Here is a 19,640-nt window from a genome sequence, read left to right on the forward strand (position 1 = left end):
TCAATGAGGACATCATCTTATCCATCTCAAAAGTAGATGAATTACTTTTAATAATTCTAATTATCTTTTAATAGCACTTCAATAAACCATTGAATCCCCATCAGACTAGAGTAGCAATTTGTCTTAGTTAATCTAGTTTTTCTCGTCACCAGCACGAAAATGTTTTATATTGCATTTTCAACCGAACATTATTTTTATCTTTTGAAAGCATATTATTAAGTTTATTTTTATTATTTATTAAGTCATGAGTTCATTGTTCATCCACTCATTTTTTTGTGTTCAGTTTTTTTAATGACAAGAACATTTTTGAAAAATATAATACAAATTTTCTACACCTTTATTCACATTAGCTTCATCATGTGTGTGTGTACAATATTGATATGTATGACAATTAAAATACACCTTGTATTTAAGACAGTACACTAGTATACTGATCGGTATTTTAGGAATATTGCTGTATAAAATCATAGATAGAAAAGAATAAGATATTGTGTTCTAAGTTGGCCCCTCATTAGAGGACTTAGTAAGGGTCGTAAGAGGATTCAGTGTCTGACAGAATTATATAGCCAGAAGTTTTCCGCTTCCAGTTAAGTATTGAGAGACGATGTTGATACGAAGAATTTTACTTTGTTGTTATTTTAATGGGACATTACCATCATAATAAGTTTTCTCTTAATTGTAATTGCTTATTGGGAAAAAGTAGGAAAAGTTATTGATACAGTACAGTTGTAAATATGTGAACAACTTTAAAATTATTCTACATAATTACTAAAATAATATTCGGTAACGTTTAAACCGCGCTTTTAGTGACATTCTTTCCAGGTGTATAATTTATTATTGTACATGAACTGTGGCCAATTAAAAATCTGTTTACAACTGCAAGTAGTGTAATTATTTATAGTGTTCGTAGTATACAGACGTTGAGCCCGTACTAGGCTCTCTGGGCAATGGGAAGTAGGGGGATATATTAGGGGTAGAGAGAGGAGAATTGAGATGTTTGGTTTCAAATTACAGGGTGGTTTTTTTACAAATGTATTACAAATAATTTAATAAAATATAAAGGTATAATAATTATACAGTGTTATTGAGCGAAACTCTTATACTACACTCCTGGTTTTTATTCACAAATACTTCTCCTGAACGGCTGAAACGATCCGCATGAAATTTTGCAAGGTCATAGTAACCGATTATGGGTCAGGTTAGGTTAGGTTATTTATAGGTATAAATCTGCAATTGTAGGAAGACTTAAGGAAAATTTGTTTAACACGAGATTTGTGGATTCATTGGTCGCCATAGTGGTTTTGCAAAATAAGAACAAAATCGTAAACCAAAGAGTCGTAATATATGCCTAAAACTACATCTATACAAGCCAATTACGAATCCATAATAAAAGAAAAGTACAATTGGGTCAATACCGTTGAGCATACAAGTAAAAAACTAATTGGACCTTTTGGGAATTCATAGCAAAAGATTTTAAATTAAATGCTGTGAACACTTTAACTTCATTTATTTAAGAATAATTCTGTCTATGCGTTTTAAGCAAATTCCCTAGATTTATGTACGTACATAGGCGGACCTAAAAATCAAGAAATTTGTACATGTTAAAATAGCAGGCCAAAACTTAGCTATTTTACTGTATTTTTATGTCAAACTACAATTGACGGATAACCAGCAACACAAAGGTTTTTTGAAACAGTAATTTTAAGTTAGTTTTTTTCACACACAGTGTTTATAACACAAAGTATACACCTAACCTAACTTAACCTAAAATATGATGAGTTATCAAAATAATTGTATTACATTGGCTGTGCTATGATACGAAGAGAATGGTGTCAACAGACGTATACAATTACATGACAAGATGCATATGTTAGGTTGAGTAATAAACCGAAATAAAACACGTTTTAAATTACAGATAAGGGGTATATTGAGGGACCTTTCTCTTGATAAAATAGTAAAGTACGTTTAAAAAGTTTTTAAACTCAAAGTTATAATATTTTTGAAACAACCCACTACAATTACAATTTTTTGTTTGTTAACATATTATTTAAATTTAATTCCTAGATTTTCTCACACACTTTATGTAATAATTATTTTACGTGTTATAAGACGTTTCTTTTATTTACTTTCCGTAATAATTATCAAATATGGCGAGTTTTTATATTTTATTTTATTTATTTTAACGGTCATAGCCAATTTGTACAAGTATTACCGCAGTTTAGTATAAAAGATTACAAGCTATACATATACATTTTATTTAAATATAAATTGTCAAAAATTGCAATGAGTTGAGTGTATTTATGAACTTAAGCTACTCATGTGATTTTTAAAAACTGGGTGGGTACACCAGGCCAAACTAGGCAATCCAAAGCACCCCCCCCCCTCCTGGCACTTCCAGGGCAAACGCCGCCCCACCCCATATGCGCGCTTAAGTTTGCCTTATTTAGGCATTTGTGGATGGTAGGTCGGCCCCTAAATGCGAATTTGAAGCTGCACCAAGTATTCCGAAGTTAGGCTGGATTAGGAAGGCAAAGTTCAAGCTACGAGCATAGATAAAAGGAGTATAGACTCCTTTAATCTATGCTACGAGGAACCGAACTGCCAGTCTGCTCCCCCTCCATGTACAACCAAAACACCATTTCAATAATGTTTGATTCTCGAAATTGCAGCCCCCAGTGCTTCAACTGTACCAAAACAGTCTGGGTGCAAAACAAACCCACAACTGGACCTGTTTAGCGTGATCATAATTTTAGATTTTTTACATGGACATCTGTGGAATAACCTAATAATCTTGCCACTATAAATCTTATACGAATTATAGATACAAACATCAAACTTTATTTATAAACTCCACAAACCTTATAAAAATGCATTATCATAGTCAATAAAATACCATTGTCCAATGTTTATTAAACGTACATCAGGGAGATTCACTGAGTACATCGACTTTTAAACGCTGCAGTAGACCAGTTCTTGGCATTGGTTCAAATCCTGATTCACTTCTTGCCTTTGGATAGGCAACGTAGTTTGTAAACTGAATTGTGTTACAGCTCTCGTTGTAAAACGTCAGGACAAAAACAATAACCTACTCGATTTAACAAATTATAAGATTTATTTACTACTAGGGGAAGGTAAATTGCATTTATCTTAAACAAGTCGGAATAAAAACGGTTCGAAATCAGATTTTGAGTAGTGTGGTAATAATATATTTTATATTACTGAGCAAAAACTTGACCAATCCCCCTTACGATAAAGAATATTCACATTCAAATATCTGCTTCAAGCATGACTAACATCTCGTATTTGACAGTAAGAAAGAGGCAGTGATGTTATGATTTATGATATTATGTTATGATGATTTTACGTTCTGGTACCAACACTTAAAGTTTATCAATTAAATTCATTTTATTATTTACATGTCAACAATCCATTTACCATCAACCATTTACACTATTCGGCTTATGGTAACACACTACCAATTATAACAGATATATAAAATACGTTTCAAATGATATTCTATACAAGATGAACATTCGAAACACCTTGATCTGAACAACAACAATCGGTGTTTACTCACCAAGCATGACAATCACTAAATAATCTCAACCAACAAGCAGTTACTTTCAACACCACATTCATCAAGCTAAGAGGAACTGACAAAATTGCTAATGAAACTAACATTTAAATACACAACAATCCAATAACACTGTGACAATTTCTTCTAATGCTAAAACATATTTAGACCGAAAAAAGTCAAACTTAAGTGAAACCATTATCCCATTTCCCAGCGAACGAGGTATAATAGTAGGGTAGCGATACGTACCAATTTTATATGAACATTTTTTAAGTGCTCTTAAGACCTAGTTTGTACAGGAACTTAAACATCCACCAGACTGAGAAGTTCAAAACAGTAGAATAAGTTCTACCATTACGGAGTTCGTATATACGGCGTCATCCTTGATTTCAACAGGGCTGACAATCATCTCCTAACATAGGGCGCTACCCCGCTTTTCCATCCAAATGATATTCACCTTTATAACAATGTTGTCTAATAAAATGGACACAAGTTCGCTAATTGTTTTCAACTCTATCTGCTTGATACGAGGTTAGTCCCAAAAAATACATCTTTTACACTTTGAAGTGTTACATAGTTAATTGAAAAAGTTAAATTGGCGGCAGCACAGCTATCACGTTAGACCGTTTCATTACTTTTCTTCTCCTCGCTGTGAATGAATAAGGTCTGCACTTTAATCCTAACGAATACCAGATACAGTTCTATGATGACAACATTCATCGAGTATGGTTCAATGTTTAGGCCTTCTCTAATAAAACCATAGTGTCCTTATTTTATTTATTTTTTCTTATTTTATTTTACATACCTATGGACATCTCAAATTTTATAGACTAGATATAAATATACTTTTATTTCAAATGACTGTAATATAAATTGCACGTACATTTTTATTCAACAATATATACATATACAGGGTGTCCCACGTAAGGTGTCTCAAATTGATTACGGAGAAACAACTTAACTTACATGGATGAATTAAAATTTAAAAAATAAAATGATTTTTAACTTTTTCCGATACAGGATGTGCCAAAATCTGAGGGCTACTACTTCCAAATCTCGTAATTTTCAAAAGTAAGCATATGTCATGTTATACATAATTTTAAAGGTATTTAATAGATAAACATTTTGGCGAAAACAGTATAGTATACCTATGGTATACCGTAAATTTAAAGAAGCAAAATTTATCAAAATGTGTCCTCCCCCATTGCAAATGTAAAGCTTGAGTATAGCTGCAATAAGCATTTTAAATATTTATATGCCAACCCCGTACGAAGGACGGGTACTCTGCTAGTCAAAACATGAAATTTCCCTACGTTTCTATATAAACCATTTTGAAGAGCTAAAAAAAATATTTTGTATATTGAGGTGTTTTTTTTCAATTATTGGTTAAGGAGAAAATAAAAACTGTAAATTTAAAATTCCTTTGTTAATCTTATATAAATTAAGTAAACTGTTATAGTTTGCTTGTTTATGGATATGTTGATCAAATTTATTTTTTTCATCTTACACTATTAACATACGGTGGAAAAACACTTTTTACCTAACCCATTTCAGTAAACCTACGTACTCGTTAAATCTAATGATATTTAAAAGAGAAATAAATATGTTTGTTAATGAAAATGTTTTAGTATGAATCCAATTAGGCAAATTGAGTTTCTCTTAGTCTGCAGGTTTGCTGTGGTGGGGGAATTATATTACGTGTCGCTTACTGCATCGGAAGTTTTAAAACTTCACACAAATATTATAAATAAATTCTAAAAATATTTTATGATAATTTCAACTTCCTAACATTAGTAGATACTTGAAAGAGACAATTAATTGAACATTTTGCTGATTTGATTCCAATACAAATTACTTCCTAATATTTATTAAATGATTTGTACAGTACTGCGTTGCAGTTTTGATACTTGTTGTTGAACAGCTGTGTGATATAAATTCATCAGACCCAATAAGAATTATACATCTAGTAAGTGGCGATTGATCCCGATTAGACACTCCAATCATCATCAAACCCGATAAGAATTATACAACTAGTATGTGGAAATCGAACCCGATTAGACACTCCAATCATCAGACCCAATAAGAATTATACAACTAGTAAGTGGCGATCGATCCCGATTAGACACTCCAATCATCATCAGACCCGATAAGAATTATACAACTAGTAAGTGGCGATCGATCCCGATTAGACACTCCAATCATCATCAGACCCGATAAGAATTATACAACTAGTAAGTGGCGATTGATCCCGATTAGACACTCCAATCATCAGACCCAATAAGAATTATACAACTAGTAAGTGGCGATCGATCCCGATTAGACTAGACACTCCAATCATCATCAGACCCAATAAGAATTATACAACTAGTAAGTGGCGATCGATCCCGATTAGACACTCCAATCATCATCAGACCCGATAAGAATTATACAACTAGTAAGTGGCGATTGATCCCGATTAGACACTCCAATCATCAGACCCAATAAGAATTATACAACTAGTAAGTGGAAATCGAACCCGATTAGACACTCCAATCATCAGACCCAATAAGAATTATACAACATGTAAGTGGAAATCGAACCCGATCAGACACTCCAATCATCTTTAGACCCGATAAGAATTATACAACTAGTAAGTGGCGATTGATCCTGATTAGACACTCCAATCATCAGACTCAATAAGAATTATACAACTTGTTAGTGGAAATCGAACCCGATTAGACACTCCAATCATCATCAGACCAAATAAGAATAATTATACAACTAGTAAGTAGCAATTGATCCCGATTAGACACTCAAACCATCATCAGACCCAATAAGAATTATACAACTAGTAAGTGGTGATCGATCCCGATTAGACACTCTAATCATCATCAGACCCAATAAGAATTATACAACTAGTAAGTAGCGATTGATCCTGATTAGACACTCTAATCATCATCAGACCCAATAAGAATTATACAACTAGTAAGTGGTGATTGATCCCGATTAGACACTCTAATCATCATCAGACCCAATAAGAATTATACAACTAGTAAGTGGTGATCGATCCCAAATAGACACTCAAATCATCATCAGACCCAATAAGAATTATACAACTAGTAAGTGGTGATCGATCCCAAATAGACACTCAAATCATCATCAGACCCAATAAGAATTATACAACTAGTAAGTGGCGATCGATCCCGATTAGACACTCCAATCATCATCAGACCCGATAAGAATTATACAACTAGTAAGTGGCGATTGATCCCGATTAGACACTCCAATCATCAGACCCAATAAGAATTATACAACTAGTAAGTGGAAATCGAACCCGATTAGACACTCCAATCATCAGACCCAATAAGAATTATACAACTTGTAAGTGGAAATCGAACCCGATCAGACACTCCAATCATCTTTAGACCCGATAAGAATTATACAACTAGTAAGTGGCGATTGATCCTGATTAGACACTCCAATCATCAGACTCAATAAGAATTATACAACTTGTTAGTGGAAATCGAACCCGATTAGACACTCCAATCATCAGACCCAATAAGAATTATACAACTTGTTAGTGGAAATCGAACCCGATTAGACACTCCAATCATCTTTAGACCCGATAAGCGTCAAGCGAATTACAAGAACCTCGATGTTTGACGTTTCCATAGGTACAACCAGAGTCAAAATATACTTGTTCCTTAACTAGCTAATTTCAACTTTTCCATTTCCCTTAAAATATACAATTCCTTCCAAGCATCTATCACATTACCTTTCTAACAATTCTTTAAAATACACAAAAAAAGTTTTGGGAAAGTTCTTCAATTTTCCCAAATGAGTGGCCATTTTTATTAAGTATTGTGTGACATTTAATCTTTCCGGTTTGTTGTTTCTCAATGCAGATATGTGGTTTTTTGAACGCTTAACAAAGTTTACAGTTTGTCCATTGTAAAAGCTATCACAATCGTTACAATTTATTTATTTAATTCGATGATTTGGGTGTGTACAAAATAAGTTATTTAGCTCACTTTATAAACTATTTGAAAGAATAAAGCTACTACAAAAGAAAAAGACTATCAAAAACAACTTTGTGGTTTGTTTGTGAAACAGAAGTAAATTAATGGTTAAGTTGCGTTGCAGTATGTTTATTTGTAGTAACTAAGTTAAAGTCTATTGCCATTCTTTAACCTACATTAAATAAAAATAACTGTATCATGAAAGCCTAATATCCATTTAACCTAGAACACCTTCAACGTTCTTTTGTTGCAATTTTAGGAATTCATTGAAAGTGGGGCTAAGAAACGGAAGATATTGAAGGAAGCTAAGGCACAAAAACTCCATCCGATATCGGAAATTTCTTCCCTCGCCATTAACCAGCCCTCAAATGCGGTCCCACCCCCGTTCAACCCACAACTTCATCGCCCCCCTCACCCCCCCACCACCACCACGGACCACGGACTGTCAATATTCATGGGTTGTCATCTCAATGGTGTTTGCCGCACGTCTTTGCACCGCGCGCTCCCCTACCCTTTAATTTATTAGCCCTGTTCTTTTATTTTCTAAAGATATTTTATGTAGTCACTTTTATCCCATCCTATGAGTTACTTTTTTATAAAGGTACCTAGTTTTATAAACTATGCAACATCATGTGATAGCCACACTGCTTCCTACTTCTTCTCAAATTATCTGGTTTATAAACAACTTTATGTGACCCCAGTAGACTCTTGAGAACTAGCGATTGTGTGATCAGGATCCCGCGCCTGGTACTCTCTGAGCAGCTATCACATTCCCTTTCCACAAATTATAAATAAAATGCATTTTCAAGTAATCCCGAATCGAATGAGACATGGTTGATTGTCTATTTGTGAATGACTGAAAGTGTATTTTTTAAAGGTCTGTCTTTGTTATCTAATTTTTAACTAAGCTCTTATTATTATTATTGTAATATCTGAATCTATCAAATAGGCGTATGAAATCAAAGTATGATTCCAGTAGTTAGTTTGAACCTTACAAGTTCATCAAAAACTTAAACTCAAAAATAGCCAAAAACAATCATTTGCACAAAAATTTGCATCAAATATTCTTCTTCTTGGTAAATGTACCAGTTGGGCATCCGGCGTCGCATCCGATAAAAATGACCTTTAGCCCTGTTTCAAACCAGCGCAGTGCGGGACCGTACCGCACCGGACGAAGCTGTTTAGACTATTGGATCACATGAGATCTTTCACACCAGTGCAGTGCGGGACCGTCCCGCACCGGACGAAGCTGTTTAGACTATTGGATCACATGAGATCTTTCACACCAGTGCAGTGCGGGACCGACCCGCACCGGACGAAGCTGTTTAGACTATTGGATCACATGAGATCTTTCACACCAGTTCAGTGCGGGACCGTCCCTCACCGGGCGAAGCTGTTTAGACTATTGGATAACATGATTGGACCTAAACCTCTGTCCGGGCTGAAAAATCCCCCGCACGAACCTAAACATCCAATGCGGGATGGGACCGGATGGCTAGTTTTTATCATGGGCTCTTATGTACGCTTTCATACTTGCGCGGGACAGGCTGGGTTGGTTTCGCCCGCACATGTAAATAATTTGTTGGAATATAGAGATAATTCATTCATTCATTCATTTATAAATCAGTAGCTTTAACAGTCTGTGATTTTTTTTTAAGAAAGGAGGTTGGCGGCCTCTTAACCTTGCATTGCCCGTCCACATAGACTAAGCGCTCGTGCGTGGATCGTTTACAGCAAAGCAAGGAGTGAGCCGGTACAGTACAAAGGTGATCTGTACTGATAAATGTTAGTAGCAGTGACCAGGATCTGAACCCACGACATCGCTGCCTTGGCCCGAAGTCCGCGACGCTACCGACTGAGCCACCGACTCACAATTATTTATTAGTCCGGACTTCAAAATTTCTGGATTTGTAAAGTTATTAATAATTTTTCCATCAAACAAAGTGTATAAAAGGATGCCTTGATACTTTTCACTACACTACTATGGGTTGAGCTGTTTATAACCTGCGAAACATCATATTTTCAACAGCTGTCTATTGTTTACTACCGAAAGTAACATTGTTTACAACCGAAACTGTTCCACTGTCAACAACTTCAAATATTTGTTATTGTTTTATCCACTGATTCAATTTTCAACAACCAAAGTAAATATTAACCTTAAATTGAAGGCATAACCCAAAAACATCTATGAGTTTTGTAATGAAAAAAATAATTATTCTTTGTAGTGTAGCAAAAAAGTTACGTTCAAAACACGAGTGAAAGTGGGTCTATACATATTCTTGACCATTTACTTTAAACATGGTCTCAAATATGTAATGACTCACTTTCTACTCTTCTTATGAAATATACTAATTATCATTATTGGTACGCTCAAAGTACCCATACGTCAGAAAAAAAACATAATCATCAGTCATTTCCACTAAAAAACTATTCAGGAACTAGTTAGTATTAAAAAATGTTTGTGTTAAACTACTAAGTATTATTATATAGTGACAAATGGTACCTATCTAGGTTTCCATATCCTTACAGTTAGGGAATAACAGAGAAAATACGATTTTTTTTAAAACAGTTGTCCTTGATTGGATAAAATGGCCATGAGTGCACTAAACTTTGGTTTTCTAGAAGTTATTGTAATTTTCAGAACCCTTATTAAATTTCCAATAATATTAGTGCAGATACATAGGGATAAAACACCCGTATAAGCCCTTATTCTGCGATGGAAGTTTAAATTTGTGATTATGATAAATATTTAATAACATAGTTATTTTTTTCTATGTAACACTTGACTGTGGAGAATGTAAAATATTGTTAGAAACCTATTCTATGAATAACCTTAAATTTTATATCGAAACACCTAACGTTTCTCTGATATTTCATTCTAAAATTTAAAAGTTTCTGTTTAAAAACACGGAACTGCTAAAATTAGATTTCCTGTAAAATAACATGTGCAGTACTTGTTTAAATAACATGGCAATATCTGCACTAAAAATAATGTTTGAATGGTTTATATTGCAATTTTTATAATCCTTATGCAAATCCTTATAAGAATAATAAGGAATTATTAGGATCAACCTAACCTAATATAACGTCCTAACGGGCGTATGTTTGGTAAAATTGTTGAATCTATATTATTAAGACGCTACATGAAACTTTGTGAACAATAAGGATTTTTTGCTTTAAGATTTAATCCCACATATTATATACCAAATGTTCGTATAGGTCTGTAGATTTGCAAACTGACCTTACATTTTTTAAAGTCCCTTGGGCTCTGCCCTTATGAAGGACATGTTTGTTTACATTATGATCAGCTGGATAATTTAATTGCTCTTATATTTTAGTTACAATTTAAGCAAACGTGTGCTACAAACATTTACTGACTTGGTTGAATTTAAATATTTACTATTCATTACAATGGAAAAAAGCGAGAAAGCCTGGACAATTTGATATACTAAAAAGAAAACTGAATTAACAGTGTGCTGCATTTCTTAAGTAATCATTGAAAGAGCCGATTTGCAAACTAGGGAAACATAAGAAAGTCATAGAACATCACCAAATAGAAGTAATGTTTTTTTTTTATAATCGTTAGTATGGGCAACATAATGCGGCTATGAGTGGGAAACATGTGTATGAAACACTAAAAAATAAGATAAGCTTTTGAAAAATTATAAGATATTTACAAAAAAATGTTGATTATATCGACTTTTATGTACATCCACAATGAATACATCCATGTTTTGAGTACAGTATTTCTATAATCTTTGAGTAGACTCTTTTAAAGTCTTTGGAAATTATAACTGTTATTTGTTAAAATACAGCCTGTAATACGTCGCAATTGCTCGAATTCGAGCAACAGGTACACTAGTTTAGTGTTTATTTAAAGAAAAAATTTAAAATTCTTTACTGACGGTGTTTTTTTCGATCACTTATATGCGCTGTTTTAACAGCGATATTCTGCCAGGAGCCTACTTCATTACGTTGATTATTTTATATAATGTACATATATATTATATTATATTTATTATGTTTGAGTCATAACCATCAGTATTATTTTACAGTAGTTAGGAAAAGGTTCTTGTTATTGCAATTGATTTAATTATTAATTGTCATTCTAATATTTAATTTTTATTGTTGAGGACTGACACTCGTGAAGACGGACATTTCCCTTAATTATATTTGTATTATATTTTGATTACTCTTGAAAACACTTTTTGCATGCTTTGCTACAATGTAATTGGCATTTGCTGTTTTGTAGCATCGTTGTAAAATATATAAATAAATACTCGTACTATACAGGGTGAATTTTAAATGAGTTCCCCCCCTACTTTTTTCTACATTTCTTAAGATATCATCTCCGGACCACGTCAGATCATTGTTGAGTAGTAAGTACTTCATTTTGACTGGGTGTACATTTTTGGCCGCCATCTTGGATCCGCCATATTGAATACAAAGTTTTTTTTTCAAATGTAAAGGTAGGGTTGTGACCCATTATTTCAAACAAGAATTTTACGCTGATTACAATGCCGCAATTAGTTTTTAAAAATCTTGATCCGTCCTAAAGTTATGAGGACTTTTTATAACTTTATTTTTAGCGCATTTTAACATTGTGCATTTACAAACTAAGACCATAATCTCAAAATAGTGCTAGATAAAGATAAGTATACAACACCATTCATTGTTGACATACTTTCACTTGGTTGTGACGGATGTAGTTTTTTCAGCCGCCATCTTGGATCCGCCATTTTGAAATGTGATCAATTAATTTAAATATGAAGGTGGTGTTGTGACCCATCATTTTGAGCTACTTTTTTATGCTGAACTCAATGCCGCAATCCGTTTTTCATTTTCATCTTTGGATTTTGAAATATTGAAATTTTAAATAAGAGTATTTTAATATTTCATCAAGAAAGCTTGATAACCAAAAACGGATTGCGGCATTGAGTCCAGTATGAAAAAGTAGTTCAAAATGATGGGTCACAACACCACCTTCATATTTAAATTAATTGATCACATTTCAAAATGGCGGATCTAAGATGGCGGCTGGAAAATTTACATCCGTCATAACCAAGTGAAAATATGTCGACAATTAATGGTGGTGTATACTTATCTTTATCTAACACTATTTTGAGATTATGGGCTTATTTTGTTAATGCACAATGTTAAAATGGGCTAAAAATAAAGTTATAAAAACTCCTCATAACTTTAGAACGGATCAAGATTTTTAAAAACGAATTGCGGCATTGTAATCAGCGTAAAATCCTTGTTTGAAATAATGGGTCACAACCCTACCTTTACATTTGAAAAAAAAAATTTGTATCCAATATGGCGGATCCAAGATGGCGGCCAAAAATGTAAACCCAGTCAAAATGAAGTACTTACTACTCAACAATGATCTGACGTGGTCCGGAGATGATATCTTAAGAAATGTAGAAAAAAGTAGGGGGGGAACTCATTTAAAATTCACCCTGTATGTGTGTCCGTTAGCAAGCTAAATTGGGTGAAAATCATCCCATTTTAATCCAATTTAGTACAAACCTGTAAACCTACATTTGTTCAAACAAGTTTGAAAACATGATTGACCAGTGAACGGGGTTTTATGGGATCTTTGGAGTAGAAATAGATTTTTCCTATTTTTGACCCTCAAAACATAAAAGATTGCAATTTCTTTCCAAACAAACAGTTAATTTCGTATATTAAAGCGTTGTTGTACGCCTAATGGAATGTGCTTAATGGTTAAGGAGAAAACTCCAACAAACGGTAAATTATAAATTACCATGCTATTTTATAGTGAATAAGTAAACTGTTGTAGTTTGCTTTATTTCAAGATCTCAAAGTATTGACTCTTACATCCGTCGTCATTCTGGAATCTACTTTATTAGTATTGACATTTCCTGAAATATTCAAGAGGAACAAAGAAGTACTGTACATAGTTACAACACAAGAAGTAAACCCGATTTGCACCCAAACAGTCATAGAACTACTTTGATTCAATCAGGAGTTCAATACTTGGCCCCTAAGGTTTTTAATAGATTACCAGATGAAATAAGGAGTTGCTGTGAACAGAAGGCATTTAAGAAAAAAATGAAGACATATTTAACGGAAAAGGCCTATTACTTTATGGGTGAATTGTGGAAAGATGAAGACTTGACGTAGGCCTACCCAATCTATCCAATCCGAACTGACGACCACGGCTGAAATGCTACAAGGGGTTAGTACCTACAATAGTATGCTACAAGGACCTTCAAGTATGCAAGTAAGTAATTGTTGGGATTTGAACCGAAGATTTTATAAGGAATGTATTCAAGTTAAGGTTACAAATTCATCAAAAGTGTTACAATAAAAGTTTAGTTATAATCATGATATTTTTGCATTGAATGAGGAACAATGAAGTACTAGAATAAATGATTTTGTCTTAAATAATGTGAAACTCAAAATCTATATTGAAATAACGATTGTGCCGCAATAATTCAAAGTTATGTATTCCCAAATTCCAAATTTAAAGGTTGCTTGACTTTAAGGCCCTGATGGGGGCATATTACCATTCTGTCCCAAGTCTATTAAAATGCTAATGTTGATGTGCAAGTTCTTCACAGAACTGTAGGGCGGAAATGCTTAACAGAGCGCGACGATCATAAATAACTTTGTTGGGTTGCACACACAAAAAAACACACACACACACACAAAAACACACACATACATAAATACATATATGTGTTATATACATGTGTATTTATAAATCCAAACTAATAGTGTTTTGGTATGTGGTGAAATGAAAACGAAAATGTAAATCGGTAGCGGGTCTAGCTCTTACCTAGACAACTATAACAGCTGATAAGCTATTCTTCCCTATAGGAGAAATTTTCTCAACATTAACAGTTATTTAACTATTTCAATTATAAAAAAATACACTTTCTTAGTTTCCTTGTAACAGCAAACCCTAATGTTATTTCAGTAGATTTATTTGAAAATCATATCAGACAAATGGAAATTCGTCAGCAGGTTTGCAGCGGCGGGGGTTTTTAAAAGTTATATGATAATATAATTTTATTAAAATATGCCAGTTTTATTATTAATGCCAGTAGCATTATTAAAAACATATAAAACAATTAAAATTATTTTATCCAACGGTATTAGGCCTACAATTTTCCTACGAATAAAAACATAAAATAAGTTACTGTTGTTTTTTTTGTTTTTTTTTTCAAAAATGTAACGTAAATGTTTATTGGCTCTTGACTCAAAAACGTAACGGAAAAATTGTAACGCAAATGTGCGATTCACAGGACTGTGCTTCTTTTCAAGAACAGAAGCAAGCTCATGAGGTTTTTTTGCAAAATTCATAGGACGAATTGAATCTTAACCCGGATTCTTTTTTAAAATGCACATATAAAGTTAAATAAATAATAAAAAAGTTATTATATTATTTGTCGAAATAAGGTGTCCTAATGTAAAAAACAAACAGCAAATTACTATGAAGCTGTTTAAAGCTGTTTATGGTGTGTTTATTTAGTTGCACAGGCGAATCGTTCTCGACAGGTCTTTCCCTTTTCCTTTTATGTCAATCATCATTCGCCTATTGGGTCTGATGATGATTGGAGTGTCCAATCGAAATCGATCACCAATTACCTTTTTTTTATATTTACTGTCTTGTGAGTAACACTATAAGCGTAAATATATGTTTTAAGTGTTATAAGACGTATCTTTTATTTACTTTCCGTGTTTTTATTCGTGTGTCGTGACATATGTTCAAAATAATTTCAGCCTAAGAGAAACCTTACACTATTTGCTGATTATGCGATAACTAATAGAGCCCCTTTGGGAAATTTGCTCGAGCTGTCTACATGAGTGCAAATTGTAGCCATGTTTAATAGTCGCTCTCATATATGTGCTTTTTGTAATACTTACACTGAGTTCAAAACGAATTAAAGGTTGTATAGATGGCTTGTTAATGAACTTAAAATGCTATGATTCCTTTTTTATTTTGTGTCAAGGAAAAAATTGCCAAATGGCATCACATAAGGCCTATATTAAATTTTGGAAACTTTGAACTTATATTGTAGCAAAAATATATTTTCATGAAACTGGTTAGAACTTATTTTTGAGACAGAACTTAGCTATACTGTAAGTATAAAGACGTTTCTTGATGCCGATTTCGATATCGAATTACAAATATACAAACTCATATATCTATATAAATAAAAATGAATCCATTTTTTTTTTTTGTATTCCATAATTTGAGAATGAGTGCACTGAATTGGATGATTCTTTTTTTGTTGTGTTCCTTAGTGCCAGGGGAAGGTTTTTATGTAAGAAAATTTATAATTTAATGTTTATTTTTTTACTCACCATATGTAGAAAACTGACCTGATTTTAGATTTTTTTACTATTAAAAAAACCTACACTATCAATATAATGGGTATAATACAATCGAATGTTTCTGTTATTTTTAGGGTCATTGAATATAATTAGTTTGAATAAATTGAATGACCACTAGATGATTAATGATGACTAGTTTTCTCATTGATTCACAGTATAGGTTCGAACTTGGAAAGTCTACCACAATCCCCCACATTATGTTTAATTATTTTGAAAACAGAAAAGCTGTTAACGCTAAACGCTATAAACCTAAAACGCGACAAGATTTTAAGATTACAGTCTATTGACATTTCAATTATTAGCACCAGGGGACCGAGCTTTGCTCGGGTAAAATTATTAGTGTATCTGAGAGCATTCTTTGGTCAATGTAATTTATCCAAACCTTTTGTAGTCTATCTTTTATCTGTTAAATTGTAAATTGTAGTTGATACTTTGATAAACACAGCAATACATATTTAACAGATCTTAAGACCAATTTAACACGTATTTTTAACACAAAGAAAGGCCATGATTAGAAAGAGTATTATAGTGTTTTACCTATGTTTTAAACAACGGAATGTAATAACTCCAATAAAATCGTGGATATAACTGTACTTCTGGCAGGTGATTTCCAACAAATTATTTCCTGAATCATTGGGAATGAACACGGTAACTCCAGCATTATGTACAGTACGTATTTTATGCCATTGGCAGTTTACCCTGGCATTATAAATATCAAGAATAATAAATAACTTTACTCATATTATAATATAGGATAGGATGGATGTAAATCTACTTTCGTATTTGCGAGAAAGATGGCAAAATATAGGTATTTAATGCATGTTTCAAGCGTTTTACAGCTCATATTCAGCAGCATTCATATACAGTGTGTAAATTAAGTTTTGAAACAAATCTGTATTTTTAAAACCGAAATAGATAGAAATATTCTGTTTGTGTAAATAATTGTTAACAAAGGTTCCGCATTTTTTTACATAAAAAAATATTTTTTAACCCCCCTAACAGGGTAGGGGGTAGGGGGTGACTAATCTTTTCAAATAGCAACCCCTATTGAGTGACCCCTCATTTTGAAGGGTTTAACAAAAGAAACACAATGACGCAAATCCGAGTTGAATATCTCACCCCTAGCTAAAATGGGTGCTTTTTTACAAAAATTAAATTTTGGAATACCCGCCATTTAGGCTAGGGTGAAATTTCTACCTCGGGTTTGCGTCATTGTTTTTCTTTTAAGAAACCCTTCAAAATGAGGGGTCACTCAATAGGGGTTGATATTGAAAAAAGTCACCCCCACACCCTTCCCTGTCAAAGGGGTTGAAAAAATATTGTTGATGGAAAAAAATGTGGAACCTATGTTAAAAATCAATTCCACAAACAGAATATTTCTATCTATTTCGGTTTTAAAAATACAGATTCCTTTCCATTATTTGTGAAATTCGTGCTTTTTCACATACAAATCAAATTTTGGAATGCCTGCCATTTTGGCTAGGGTGATATTTCTACCTCGGGTTTGCGTCATTGTTTTTCTTTTAAGAAACCCTTCAAAATGAGTGGTCGCTCAATAGGGGCTGTTATTGAAAAAAGTCACCCCCACACCCTTCCCTGTCAAAGGGGTTGAAAAAATATTGTTGATGGAAAAAAATGTGGAACCTATGTTAACAATCAATTCCACAAACAGAATATTTCTATCTATTTCGGTTTTAAAAATACAGATTTCTTTCCATTATTTGTGAAATTGGTGCTTTTTCACATACAGTAAATCAAATTTTGGAATGCCTGCCATTTTGGCTAGGGGTGAGATATCCACCTCGGGTTTGCTTCATTGTGTTTATTTTGACAAATCCTTCAAAATGAGGGGTCACTCAATACGAGTTGCTATTTGAAAAAAATGAGTCACCCCCTACCTACTACCCTGTTAGGGGGGTTAAAAAATATTTTTGATGTCAAAAATTTCGGAACGTTTGTTAACAATTATAGCCACAAATAGAATATCTCTATCTATTTCGGTTTTAAAAATACAGATTTGTTTCAATACTTAATTTACACACTGTATTTAATATAAATTCGATCGAGCTATGTCTGTCAAGTATTTAGAGTCACTTATTAAACACACAGAAATACACCTCGAGCTTTTATTTTTACCGGTATTTACACATTTTTGGATACGCACGCGAGGATCTATCAAAACCAAACCACTTTCGCAGACCTTACGACACAGCTGACTTGTTCGTATTTCCACTTTCGTTATAATTCACAAAACAGCTGATAAGTGATTTTGTTCAAATATATCTAACACAGTGTTATCACCGAATACCTTTCATAGATTGTAGATCAATAATTCCTCGTATACTTAAGATTTATTTTTCTGGCTACAACTTTTCAAAATACTCAATGATATGATTTTCGAAATTAATGTACGTCTTGAATCTATACTAATTCGACTATGGAGTGGTCTATACGACAACATAAACGGCGTATTACATTTCGTAATTATATCATTGTTACATGACGAGTTGACCAAAAATATAAAATTAACCTTTCGCTATTGTATAGTAACTAATTACGATGATAACTGGTTTCCCATCGAAAATTAAACTTTGAATGTATTTTAAATTATTATGAAGTACTTTCCTGCAAATAAATTAGTGTACACGGATGGTTATTTTAAACATAAAAATGTAGTTTTTACGTTCGTTGGAACAAAATACTATGCTGTCAAGAATAATATACACAGGACCCGGGACCGATTTATTTTTTCGTTTTGAGGTCCCTAGAGGCAAAAAAAACACCATCCGTTCAAATTCATATGTATGAATATATATATTTATATATGTATTTATATATTTATTTATATATTGTATTTATATATTTATATACTGTATTTATATACATATATATATGTGTGTGTGTCCATTAGCACGATAACTCGAGCAAAAATGATCCGATTTTGATGAAATTTGGTATAAACGTGTAAACCTACATTTATTTGAACGAGTTCGCGAACCAGCATGGGAACGGGGGGTTTATGGGGGGTTTTATGGGATAAAAATAGGTTTTTCCCATTTTTGACCCTAAAAACTAAAAAATTTTAAAAAATTTTCCAAACCATTTTGTAGAACTTAAAAAACAAATATCACTGTTCACGTTCGATTATTTTGTATTATTTTATTTCATTAATAATCTATATACCTAATTATTTTGGTAATAGTCAAATTTTCTAACAAACATTTTCAATTTAACATGTACGCATTAATTTGTATACAATAAGTAGTTTCATTCTGTTGTCTCGTGGTACAATATCAACAGAAACGTTTTGGAGTTGTGGTTATAGTAAAATTACCGATAGTTTGTACTCTACTCATGTTAAAATAACAATGGCAATTTATGTAAATTATTAAAAAGTTATTGGATTTTCGCTTTACGTGCTAATTTGTACATCTAACGCGAATGTCTCGACAAACCTTTCACAAAACACCCAGCACATGTAAAACCAAATCGATAAACCCGTAAATCCTAGACTGGATACTAATGGGATACAATAAAGCCCCATTACACAATTCACAGTAGGTTCGGTTTTACAACCGAAAGGACATCCTAATATCTTTCACTTTACTTACCACAACAATATAAATGTTTAATCCACATTGGAGATAACAGACTGTTCCCTTGGCAACACTGCACTCACAGCCTCTTGTACAGTACTG

General features: G+C 33.0%; 1 protein-coding gene across 1 annotated transcript in view; it reads right to left on the reverse strand.

Moving 5' to 3' along the window:
* LOC128998019 (protein artichoke-like) overlaps positions 1–19,640 on the reverse strand; it is a 43,974-nt gene extending 24,334 nt beyond the window's left edge. Inside the window, exon 1 of the mRNA XM_054423950.1 lies at positions 19,554–19,640. The gene's annotated coding sequence lies outside the window, so the exon portion shown is untranslated. The remainder of the gene's footprint in view (positions 1–19,553) is intronic.

The sequence above is a fragment of the Macrosteles quadrilineatus genome, unplaced genomic scaffold, assembly GCF_028750875.1.
Source record: "Macrosteles quadrilineatus isolate MER2022 unplaced genomic scaffold, UCM_ALF_1.0 Scaffold_7__1_contigs__length_78375512, whole genome shotgun sequence".
Classification (NCBI taxonomy): Eukaryota; Metazoa; Arthropoda; class Insecta; order Hemiptera; family Cicadellidae; genus Macrosteles; species Macrosteles quadrilineatus.